Source organism: Camelus bactrianus, chromosome 23 (genome assembly GCF_048773025.1).
Source record: "Camelus bactrianus isolate YW-2024 breed Bactrian camel chromosome 23, ASM4877302v1, whole genome shotgun sequence".
Lineage (NCBI taxonomy): Eukaryota > Metazoa > Chordata > Mammalia > Artiodactyla > Camelidae > Camelus > Camelus bactrianus.
In genome coordinates this window covers 37882153-37894839 of record NC_133561.1, presented here as the reverse complement: position 1 = coordinate 37894839, position 12687 = coordinate 37882153, and the positions used below count along the sequence as shown (strand labels likewise).

At 35.9% G+C, this 12687-nt stretch overlaps 2 pseudogenes; both read right to left on the bottom strand.

Moving 5' to 3' along the window:
* Positions 1-2002: 2002 nt before the first annotated feature.
* Positions 2003-2928, bottom strand: LOC105076411 (olfactory receptor 4C13-like; annotated as a pseudogene).
* An 8332-nt stretch (positions 2929-11260) lies between these two features.
* On the bottom strand, positions 11261-12178 carry LOC141574854 (olfactory receptor 4A47-like; annotated as a pseudogene).
* Positions 12179-12687: the final 509 nt, after the last annotated feature.

Below are 12687 nucleotides of genomic sequence, written 5' to 3'. Positions count from 1 at the left end.
AGTTTATAATTTGTGCCTAATTCATCCTCTCACCCCTCCACTGAGCCCTTGGGATAGCCCCTAAGACACAGTCACTGGCCTTAGTTTCCCCTTCAAATCCTCCATTTGGCTTTAGAATAGAAATAACATTTAATCAATACTTTTTCTATCCGTAGCCTTGGATTACTCTCATCTTCTATCTAATAATCATAAGACAAAGTGTACCACACATCATTTAGTTTAGATTATGCTGAAATGTTTAATACTCACCAGCAATTGCAAATATGACCATTTAAATAGACAAGGTGCTGGGAAAAGGTTCTGTTTCTTATGAATTGGAGACAGTCATGCCCACCTTAGTAAACACAATCACCCCAGTACCATGCTCTGGATTTACTTTATGGTCAAATTATGGAAGAAATAGCTCCATTTGACCATTGAGTTTGAGAAAGGGACATCTGTGAGAACTCCATGTGCAAGAGTGGTGCAGTCAGAGAAGCTTTGTTTTATAAAGAGTTGTGTAATAAAACAGAATGGGCTGGTATTCTCCACGCACATAGAGGAGAAGTGCAGTTACCCCACTTTCTGAAAGTTCACTTTAGGCACTTTTTTTTTATAAAGACCAACATAAGTACTTTAGTACTTGTTTTCAATACACAAAATAAATCTGAAGGTGATTCTTCTTTAATAGAAGAAATCTGTCGCCATACTAATGTTGGTCTTTTGTAAAAGTGAAATGCCATAGCTCAAACTTACAAAAAGAGGAAAAGAAATGTGTAGTGCTGAAATGGACAGCTACACATGAGACAAGGCTACAGCAAATCTGACACCATCTTCTTGAAGGACAAAGTTGTTTTATTAAGATTCCATATAATTTTTTAATCTGTAGACCTAAACATACCACAGACAGTTGTGTTCCAGTTGAAAGAGAGTAAGATTGAGTTTTAAAGACCTGTGTTGGAATTTCATAGCTGACATTTGTGAAAGAAAGATGCATTTCAGTGTAACAGACCCTGACACACTATATGGGGTAGCCATGCATGATGTGAGGCAAGTAAATTAGTAAACCTCTCTTGGGTTCAATTTACTTCCCTGTAAAATGGAGATGCTGATCATGGAATGACCAGTTGAGTTTGTGGATGTGACTCTGCCTGATAGAGTCATAAAGTGTTAATTTAATGCCTTCCAAGAAAGAAATAAAGCAGTATGATATGTGTATCAGACTCATAGTTCATTACTTTTGGAACCTAACCATAGGCTATTCTGTTGAATTTTGGTAAAAAAATGATTATCTATGTTTCAATTGGTTCCTCTAGTCTTGCTATGTAAAAATAAAACATTTCCTTTATATTCATGAAAACTGGGTGCCACAGGATATTTAAGAAAAAAGGAGCAAACTAAAAGTAATTTCAAAATTTCTGGCTTGTTTTTTTTTTTTTGCCAAAAAAGAATTGGGGATAGATTGTGAATTATCTTTTCCTTCTTTTGAAAGTATCTCCCTTTTTACTTTTGGCAAATTCATAGCATACACACACATACAAAATAAGCAGTGATTCCTTCATGCAAATGTCCTTTCATCACATATCTAAGAATGAGAATAAGAATTTCTATCCCTTAATTGGTCACCACAGGCTAAGCAAAAATAGAAAGATTTCTGAGATTAAATTCCTGAGGAAAGGCGAACTCCATCCAAGTAATATACCTGAAGAATTTTGTAAAGTAGAATGAAGACTCTAGAGAAAAACATACTCTATATTCATCATACTAGGGGTTGATGGTTATTCTCTTCATTGGCTATTCTGAAGCTTTAATTCTGAACATTGAAGCCTTGGTAAAGTATATTACAAATTATCAAAACATCTTAAAAATGACTAGCCAATATTAAAAAATTGACAAACACTAGTTTATAGACCTTTTTTTTCTGTCAATGATCTGCAAAATTTCTTCGCTTTACTGCACAATTTACAACATGTATAACCCTCACGTGTATATAAATCATCAATTTCTTGTCATCATGAACAGCCTAAGTTACTCCCCTCTTCAACAAACTCCTCATGACATTTTCACCTCAATGTTTCCCACTGTGTAAATGATAGGATTTAACATGGCAGTGAATATTGCATAGAATATGCCCATAAACTTGTCCACAGGATAAGTGGCCACAGGACATTTGTAGGTGAATATACAAGGGACAAAAGAGAGCACCACTACTGTAAAGTGGGAGCTGCAAGTAGAGAGTGCCTTGTGCCGTCCTTCAGAGCTGTGGGATTTCAGGGAGCTCAGGATGACTATGTAGGAGATGAGTAGCATGAAAAAAATCAGTAAGCACATGCCCCCACTGTTGGCTACCACCACCACTCCAAGCCTGTAGGAGTCACTGCAGGCCAGTTTTAACAGTGAGAAGAAATCACACCTGAAGTGGTCAATGACATTGGGACCACAGAAGGTCAAGTCAAATGCAAAAACAGTCTGCACAGTAGCATGTAGGATCCCCCCAAGCCAGGCCACCACCACCAGGAACTGGCAGAGCCCCTGTCGCATGATAGTTGTGTAGTGCAGAGGCTTGCAGATGGCCACAAGGTGGTCATAAGCCGTGACAATGAGGGCTATGACTTCTGATGCTCCCAGGAAATGCTCCAAAAAGAGCTAAGTCATGCAGCCACCCCAGGAGATGGCTCCCCTCTGGTACAGTAGGTCAATAAGCATTTTAGGAGTTGTGACAGAGCTGAAGAGGACATCTATGAAGGACAAGTAGGGGAGAAAGAAGTACATGGGAGCTGAAAGTACAGGGCTGAGGGAGATGGTGATGACCATGAGCAGATTGGCCAACACGGTAAATAGGAAAATGACCAAAAAGACAATGAAGAGTATTTTTTGCAAGTGTGGGTCCTGCGTGCATCCCCAGAGAACAAATTCAATCACATTGTTGGGAGATTTGAGGAGGTCCATTCAACAAGTAACACCTTCCTGGGACCTGAATTACCTACAAAAGTTATGAAATATTACCCATCAATCATGAAAGGATCATGGCCTGTATATCTCTAAACATAAAAACAGAGCAGTCACTGTACCAGTGGAAAGTGTCCCTGACACTACTGCCTTGGTGCTTGTTTCACTTCTCTCTTACTTTCTCCTTGATGTTTCCATCTCTTCAGACACCTAGTACCTGTCACTTGTAAAACATCTATAGGGTAACATTTAAAGGTTAATTTACTGAGAGAACACTGGACCACCTATGTGAGATCTGAATTCTCCTTCTGATCTAACTCCATGTGACTCTTCTAAATCATCTCTCTGTCCCATGGTTCTGAGCCCTACTCTGTGTCTGTGAGGTTACAGACTGTTATTCTCAGGTAGATCTTGTAAGCTGAGAGGTGCTGCACACAGGTAAGGGTTATTCCCTTTTACATAAGAATTCACATCTGAACCCTCAGCTCTAACTGTGGAAAGAAAGACACCATGAATGCAAATCTCCCATAAGCAGGCAGTTTAGGGAAATGCATATAAGTAGTTGTCAACACGCTGTCCCTGGTATCTACCAGAACACATAAGCTATTCAGGTGTGTTTCCTCAGTGCACCTACCACAGTGCCTGGCATAATGTTTGCACTGCCTGAAACCTGTTAGGTGATGGGTAAGTGCTTGGTGAATTGCCATTCTCCATGGATGAGAATACACCTGCTTCCCCAGGCCATAAATGAACCAGGAATTCAAAAGTTCTCATCCTTCTGCTCTGTTTACCATCTCTCTCTAGCTTATCAAAAAACATTAATAAATATTTGAAAGGAAGTTGCCTTCTAGGTTAATACTTTCTGGCACAGATTATGGGGTAATATGAAAATATTAAGTGTCTCTAAGAATGAATGTATTATTGGGCCACTTTGCTTTCAAAATATATGATTGTTAATTGATATTTTCTATTCTTCAAAATTCTGTATCACAGACAATTTATCAGAGTCATGTTCAATAAACTTATAGCTTCAGTAGACCCGGATTAAAAAAAAATCCTGTATAAGTGTTCAGTACACTAGGACCTATCAAGCAAATGAAAATCTTATTGTCAAAGTTCTAAAATCAAAAATTTTATATGGAGAATAAAGAGAAATAATTTGCTAAATAAGATAGAGAGGTAATGTACTATAGACATAAATATATATTAACACACAAAACACAAACACAAAAATCTGTTACTATAAGTACCTTTACAAGTTCAGTCATTCAACACATATTTATGGACACTGACTGTGTATATTAATGTATGTGTGTGTTCACAGAATATTGTTTAAAATTGTCTCAGTGAAATGCCTTTAGTAATACCTTCCCTGACATTTTATTACCAAACAACAGCAACCCATCCCTCCATGATGTGAGTGACCTTCCCACCCCTTTATGTTTCTGCCACAGGCATTCTCATGCCTTCTTCTCCCATCTTCCCATAGTATCCATCATCCATCATTCCTGGTTATAGGACACTGCATTTCGAATAGAATGGGGAAATTTGGGGACAGAAATTTCCCAAAGAAAATAAAAAACATAAATATAATACAATGTATTGTGCAAAAAAAGTCTTTTCCTTTCAAAGATAAATGAATAAAAAGCATTATTTTTTAATTATGCAATATGAAAAACTTCACATATGTGAAAACAAAGTGTGGCAGCTTCATTGCATTCCTCTGTTCTGTGGTTGACTCCCAACAGACCAGAAAAGAGAAGATTGAACATAAGGTAAGAATTATATTTAAAAATTATATTTAAAAAGTGTTTTAGAAATAACTATAAAGAAATAAAAATTACTTTTTCTTTTTTCATTAGCTCCACAGTACTCATTCTAGGATTAAACTCTAAAAAACTATTTTTAAAAGCTAAAAGTCTTTATTTACAAATATGTTCAACACAATTATTAAGAGTTGTGGAAAATTTAGAAACTACATGAGATGTTCCACATTGGGGAAATTGATCATTAAAACATAGTGCATCTCTTTGATTCATGTGTGGTTTTTAAGAGTGTTTTTAAAAATGATGCAGTATCATTAGAAAAGTCTGATTATTACTAAGTGGGGAACATTTTGTATGAAAATTTGTTATATAGTTGATCTCATTTGATTCTAACTAATTATCTTATTCTTCTAATTGAAATATATATCAATAACAAAAAAGGCCCCAAATATTTTCACTTCTAAGTTGACGATGTTGTAGTTGAGTCGATCTTTCTTGAAGTTTCGCCTGCTGAAGAGGGACTGGAATCTTAGACTGGGGAGGATGAGGGCTGACTCTACAATTTGTAAGGGCCTTTTAACCCTGACAGTCTATGATGATGTGATTTCCTGGGAGGGGGCGGGGAATCTTACCTATGACCTTGTCTGACATAGAGCTCCATGGCCATGGCAAAAGGCAGCTGTTAGTCCTCCAAGAAAGCACTGAAGTTGTAAGATTAAAGTTGCCGAATAGCTCAGCTACAATAATTGTCTTTGCTGACTTATAAATAGTACATTTGGATAAGGTCTTTCTCTTTAATTTCAGACGTGCTACCATGTTTCCTGTTTGTAGGTCAATCTGAAGAAGTTTGTTAGCTGTGGCTGATTGAACCCCAGGGGTATTTCACCTCCATTAGATCTTCCAACATCCCAACTATTTCATGAAACTGAACTGAACTTCAGAGGGAAAATTATAGCATTCATTTTTATTTTGAACTCTTCTTAAATCTACCTGAAGACAAAATATTATGACAGAAAAATAATAGGTTGACCATTTATGAATTTAGGTATTTGAAACAAATGAGCTTAATATTATGTCTGAATATTTGCTATTATATAAATTACTCATGTAGGTGGGTAACTCTCTGATTTAAAGTTTTTTATTATATGATTTTATTATCAATCTACCTGTTATGCAAATCAGAAATTTTAACTATTATTTTCTGAAGTACATTAAGTGATAATTATTAACCCTATTATAATATTGACACTTCACATCAGGTAAAGTTTATGGTACTTTTTCAAAGTGGTTGTATCTTGTGTGAATTCTGGAATTAGATTAACAAGATAATGATGAAAATAATTTCACTCTTTAATTATATTCAGAGGTGGTAGAAATACATTTATTTCTGTCATTGTTTCATTTTATAATTAATGTTGCAATGAAAATGAGAGTACAGCTATCTCTTCAGATTCCTGGTTTCATATCCTGGCTATGAAATATACATAGGATATGCACATACACATAGGATTGCTGAATCATACATTAGATTTATCGTTAATATTTTGAGAAATCTCCATAATGTTCTTCATGGTGTCTGAACAAATTTATATTCCCACCAAAGAACAGTAGAGTTCCATTCTCTGTACATCCTCACCAAAATATCTGCTCCATGTCAAATAGAGCCATCCTGACAAGTGTGAGGTAACGTGTCAGAATGGCTCTGACTTCCATTTTCCTGTTGATTAGTGATGTTGAGCATATTATTCTCATATTCTTATTGGCCATTTGTATTCTTGTATGGAAAAATATCTATTCAGGTGCTTTGCTCAATTTTAAATCATTTTTTTGTTGTCACAATTTTGTTGTAGAAATTCCTTATATATTTTAGATATTAACTCATTATGAGACATATGAATTTCTCTCAATCACTAAGTTACCTTTTCGTTCCTTCATTGTTCCCTTGAATATAAATATTAATCTGAATTTAAAACTTGATATCCTGGACTTCAAGCTGATGTTATGATGGGATTGGCTTAACTGAGCTGATCAACTTTACCTCCTCTCTCTGGGAGCCCTAAGCTGCCATTTTACATGTCTGACTACCTCACTGGGCAGACATTGTCTATATTACCCTACATCTACATGTATAAGAAAGAGACTCAATACAGTCTAGTCTTGTAGTCATCCCTGCCAAGGGACCATTCATACAGTTGAAATAATCTTGGACATTCCTTAAGTGTCAGGCAAAAGATGAATACCAGAGTGTGACCTAAGCACATGCCACAAGGAGCAAAAGAATTGTTCAGTCAAATCCTAACCAAATTCATCTGCAGTCAGATACAGATAAGCAGATGGCAAGATAGCGCTGTGTGTTGACAGATATAAGCCTGTGTGTCATCAAACATACACATGTATATGGCAAGAAACAGCCCTGTGTGTAGACAGATGCAGTCCTGTGTGTGATCACATCAAATACATAGGCATGTACATATACAAATGCATTCATGTTGCTAATCAAATATTGATCCATGTGCCATCCTATACCAACCCAGTGTGTTCACACAGAGGCACATATGTGCAGTTGGATGTAGACCTGAATTTCATTGAATGTAGACATACATGTGGTCATAGGGATTTACATGAGTTTGGGTCAGATCTGAGTGTGTGGTGGGATACATGCTTGTGTAGATTTGGATAGAGGCCTATGAATGTTTGAATATAGACATTTTGAGAGAGGTAAATAGACAGGCTTACTGACACTAGCTGGCTATCAGCAAGGGGAAGGAAGTGCCAGGCTGTTGCAAAACAGGACTTTTTCTCTTATCCCACAGCTGACTCCTTGATCTCAAGCACACAGCCACACAACAAGACACTCATGTCCCACAACTGCTGTGTCAGTCCCAAGGACACATCCTGGTATCTCTTTCTTTGTTCTCTTTTTCCACTGAAGTTTCTGCTTCAGGGCTGAGGTCCATGGGAGGAAAGAGTCTATAATAGAAGCAGATTGGCACCACTGGGATGAAGATTATGATGGCGAAGCCTTTCATAAAAAGACCCTGTGACCCATTTGGGGGATGAAGTCTCAACAGTCTACCTGGATGACTGCTCCTGACTTGATTGGTTTTTTTTTTTCTCCCTTTCCTCTCTGAGCAATGAAGCAGCTTTTCACTTTGACCCTCTGCCTCTGCTGAGAATTCTTTCTCAACCTGGTGGGCTTACCAACTTGAGGGCCTTTGTATCCACTAACAATATGTCCTTGGCTTTGAGAATTGTCCTGTAGTTCAGGACAGGAAAAATCATTAAGCCCCTTCTGATTAGCTCATTGAAAATGTGAATCAAATGTAAATAAGAGAGTCTTCTTTTTAAATAAAGAATCATAATGTAAGATTTATTTACACTCTACAGTGATGATTACAAATTTTTACTTAGACATCAATAAATCTTTAACATTATATGTCTTACTTGGAATGGGAAAATAAAATATTAAAACATGTCATTTTCCTCAAAATAAATATATAGACTCCTGATATTCAAAATATATTTTTATGAGAAGATTTCAAACATTTCAAAATTACCCTAAATTTTAGGTGAGGAAGGGAAAAGTGGGAGAAAAAGGAGAAAGTGCCCCAAATTTGAATCTTCTTGATGGTGTAAAATCTGATGTACTAAATGGAAAATTTTCATATTATTACCAAAATCAATAATTATGTTGGCAGATTATTTTCCCTGTTTGGGCTTAGATATTTCCCCATCATAAACAAAAATGCATTTTAGGTGGGAAAAAAATAAAATTGAAAAGCTGTCATTTAAATAAAGATTAAAATTAATAAAACATTTGGAAGTATGTGGATTTTCCAAGTGATAGAAAAATCAAAAGTAAAAGAATATTAAATAACACATGTATATAGGGACACTCATAATTCTAAAATAAAAATATTTGTAGGAAATTTCAAGGAAGAGTGAATATTTGTAGCATACATAAACATATATATACATTTACATATATTTATATACACACACATACATATATTTACAATTTAACATAGAAAGATTTCATCAAAATTTATCAGAAAAAAATCACACTCCAATAGATCAAGAATTGAAGTTATGGACAAAGTATAGAGTAAATTCCATGTGCCATATGTTGTGTAAGAAACAGAGAGCACAAAGGTAAGTAACTTTCTTTGACTTCTGGGAGATTTAGACCAACAGAGAAAATTAACAAACACTCTTATCTCATCCCTTGAAATGACTACACAAATTTGAAAATTAACTAAATATCTGTCTTGGTCCATTTGAGCTGCTAATACAGAATATCATACACTGGGTATCTTAAACACTAAACATTTATTTTTCACAGGTTTGTAGGTGCAGGAGTCAAAGATTAAGGTGCTGGCAGATTCCATATCTGGAAGGTCCCCTCCCTAGTTCTTAGGCAGCCATTTATTTGTTGAGTCCTCACATGGCAGAAAGGTCATGTAAGCTCTTGGGGTCTCTTTATAAAGGCATTAATCCCATTCATGAGGACCCCACTTCCATGATCTAATCATTTCTCAAAGAGCCCTACTCCAAATACCAGTACATTATAAAGGATTTAATTTATAATTTTGAAGAGGGACACAAATCCTCAGTCTATAGCAGCATCCAAAAGGGGAGGAACAAATTATATAAGATCTGACAAATTCAAATGCTTGGTAGTATTTTGTGCATTGTATTGTATTTGTGAAGACTTTAGGATAATATAAGAACTTTCTCTGTAGTAGGGATAATATCAGAATATGAGGTTTTTTCATACAGTGTCATTTACTGGTGAAACACACCCATTGCTCTAAAGACTTGGCCCATCATGAATCCAGACTAAATAATGGAGGCAGAATAATAGAGTTTTTTTGTAATAGGGAAGAACAAATCTGACTCCATGCTAGATTTGTTCCTTTTACTTTAACCTTTTGCTCTGTATCCTGTGCCTAGTCATGCTGGTTCTGCATGTTTTGTAGATGAATGTTGCCTACAGCCTGAAATATACAAGATAGTGTATTCTCAAGACTCTGACATTTAAGCATGTAACACTTTTCCATTCACATATAGATAATCTGTTGCAGAATAGAGAATAACATTTGTCTCATTGGAGGTTTACAGAGACATCATAACTGATCTACCTGGACAGCTTCAAGAACAAAGTATTTCAACACCAAGAAGTCTGTAACACTCAGCCACGCCCTCTCCCCTTTATCCCCTTCTTAGTATAAAAGGAGCCTGAATTGTGATTTCAGTAAGATGATTCTCTAAGACTTTAGTTCTTCATCTACTCAGCCTGCTGGATTTCCAAAAACAATTGTTATCCTGGTGCCAACACCAGGCCTCCCAATTTACTGGCCTGTCATGTGGTGAGCAGAACAAGTTGGGACTGGGTGACATGTTGACCACATATTTCTGATGATTTAGAGGCAGGTAATATTTTGCTTCAAGCTTCATTCACAGATGGAGAGGATTTTATGAATGATGTCTATCAAAGAAAACAATATATTCTGGCCTCTTTATTACCTAGGAAATTGTATTTCATTAGCATGAGAGATAAGAAGGGCATATATTGTCACCATCTTTCTTAAAAATGATATCATCCAAAATGTCTGGTGTCAGGTTCTAAAATGCATGTTTTAAGCTCATGGATTATGGTGAATGCTAAATTTACACAAAAAGGAAGACCTGGATCTCTACAGAGTTTATGAAACATATAAGCAAAAAAGGAGATGGTGATATTGAAAAATAACAGAGGTATGATCAGATATTTTAAACTATTTGGGAAGGTTAATGAATCATATCTATGAAAATATGGCTCCAAACAAAGCTGCTCCACTTGAGGAGATAATATGATTACCTAATTAGGAAAAGAAGTAAAAGTTGGTTATTTTTCTGCATATAAATCTTGGTAATTCACATTATTTCTATAAACTTAGCTTCCTTATGATTTCTATTACAACACTGAAACTATACTCTTTGATGTTAATATTCTAAGCAATACAAGCTAATTAATTGATTTAAAGTATCTTGCAGATACATGCTTTCAATATTAACATGGGCTGTCTTTGTGTGGGGAGGAGTGAATGAAATGTTTATGTCATATCTCTTCTATTATTTTTTTAAAACTGTAATGCATCATTAATTCTGAGAAAGATTACATCATTTAACAGAGAAACAGGAGAAAATCTTCCCCTAACTAAAATAAATTTGTGATATAAACTGTAGGTTAACTCATCTATAGAATATAAATCTATATTCACAAGAGAGATACTTTACATCCAAAAATTGTACATATTTCCCTAAGAAATGGTGATAATCTTAAAAATGTATTTCAAATTATATATATATACACACACATACACATATATATATTTGAACTAGAAAATTCTGAAAATCTTAAAAGTATATTTAGATCATTGGAAGTATTCATGTAATAAATGTTTTTTAACATGTCCAAGTTATTAAACCTGAGGAAACACCTTCTACAGGTAAATAGTCACACATGGCTTTCCTGAAAATAGCAATTTGTCATTGAAAATAAGTGATAACATTTACCTCCTGTCTCATTTCCTTTTTCTGGTCCAGAGCTTTTTCATGGCACTTTTCATCTCTCCATTTCTCAGAGTATAGATTAGAGGGTTCAACATAGGGGTGATAACAGTGTAAAACACAGTCAAGGACTTATCAATGGGTAAGGTAGAAGGAGGTCTCACATACAGAAAGATGCAAGGGACAAAGAAGAGGACCACCACAGTAATGTGGGAGCCACAGGTGGACAAGGCTTTGCACCTCCCTTCCTGACTAAGATTCTTCAGGGAGTGCAGGATGACCCCATAGGAGATGAGTAAGAGCATAAAGATGACCATACACATTGCCCCATCACTGGCAACCACAGTGAGGCCAATAATGTAGGTGTCAGAGCAGGCAAGTTTTCACAAGGGGTACATGTCACAGCCAAAGTGGTCAATGACACTGGGACCGCAGAAGGGAAGGTTATAAACAAACAGAGGATGAGCTACAGCATGTAAAAACCCACCAACACAGGTCAACAGTGGCAGCCGTACACACACTTGCTTATTCATGATTGCTGAATAATGCAAAGGTTTGCAGATGGCCACGTAGCGGTCGTAAGCCATGGCCACCAGGAGACAAATCTCAGCACAACCAAATAAGTGCCCTGTAAAAAGCTGGATCATGCAATCTTGGAATGAAATAGTTTTGTTCTCACAGAGTAAATCTACAATCATACTTGGGGTGACTGTAGCAGAATAAAGAGCATCCATAAATGATAAGTAGCCAAGAAAGAAGTACCTAGGGGAACCCAGGGTTGGACTGACCACCACAGTCACAACAATGAGTAGGTTGCCCACCATTGTCACAACGTACATAAGCAGGAACACAACAAATAATATTTTCTGACCCTGGGGGCTCCAAGTGAGCCCCGAGAGGACAAACTCAGTCACATTCCTCCTTTGTTCCATAGAGTCTTCTGTATGTTTTATTTCAGTGTTCAGGGCAAAAAATTCTGTTAATATAATTGTTTCTAGGGGCTTCCTGAAGTCTTAGATATTTTGTTTATTCAATCAAGGAATAGACAGTATGGTTTATTATGTTCCAGTACTTTCAGTGATTATAGTAAAGGCTGATGAAAACATTATCCCTAACCTCAAAAAGCTTTTAGTCTAATGGAGCAGCAAGTAATTAAGAGATATATGTGGGACAAGAACATATTATTCAGTAAATGAGTTGGCACAATTAGCTTTCCATCTGGAAGCTAATTAAATTGTATATATAGGTAATACGTTATACAAAAATAAAAATTGATTGAAGTTCTAATAAAAAAGAAAAGAAAGATTTACTTTATTTTAATTTCCAGCATTAAGGAAGTGAACTTTTCTAACCTAGGGTTTGAAGAAACTTCTTAACCAATCATTTAAATCCCAAAGAGATATATTTAACAATTTCAGAAAAGTTTTTAAGGTCTTAGGAA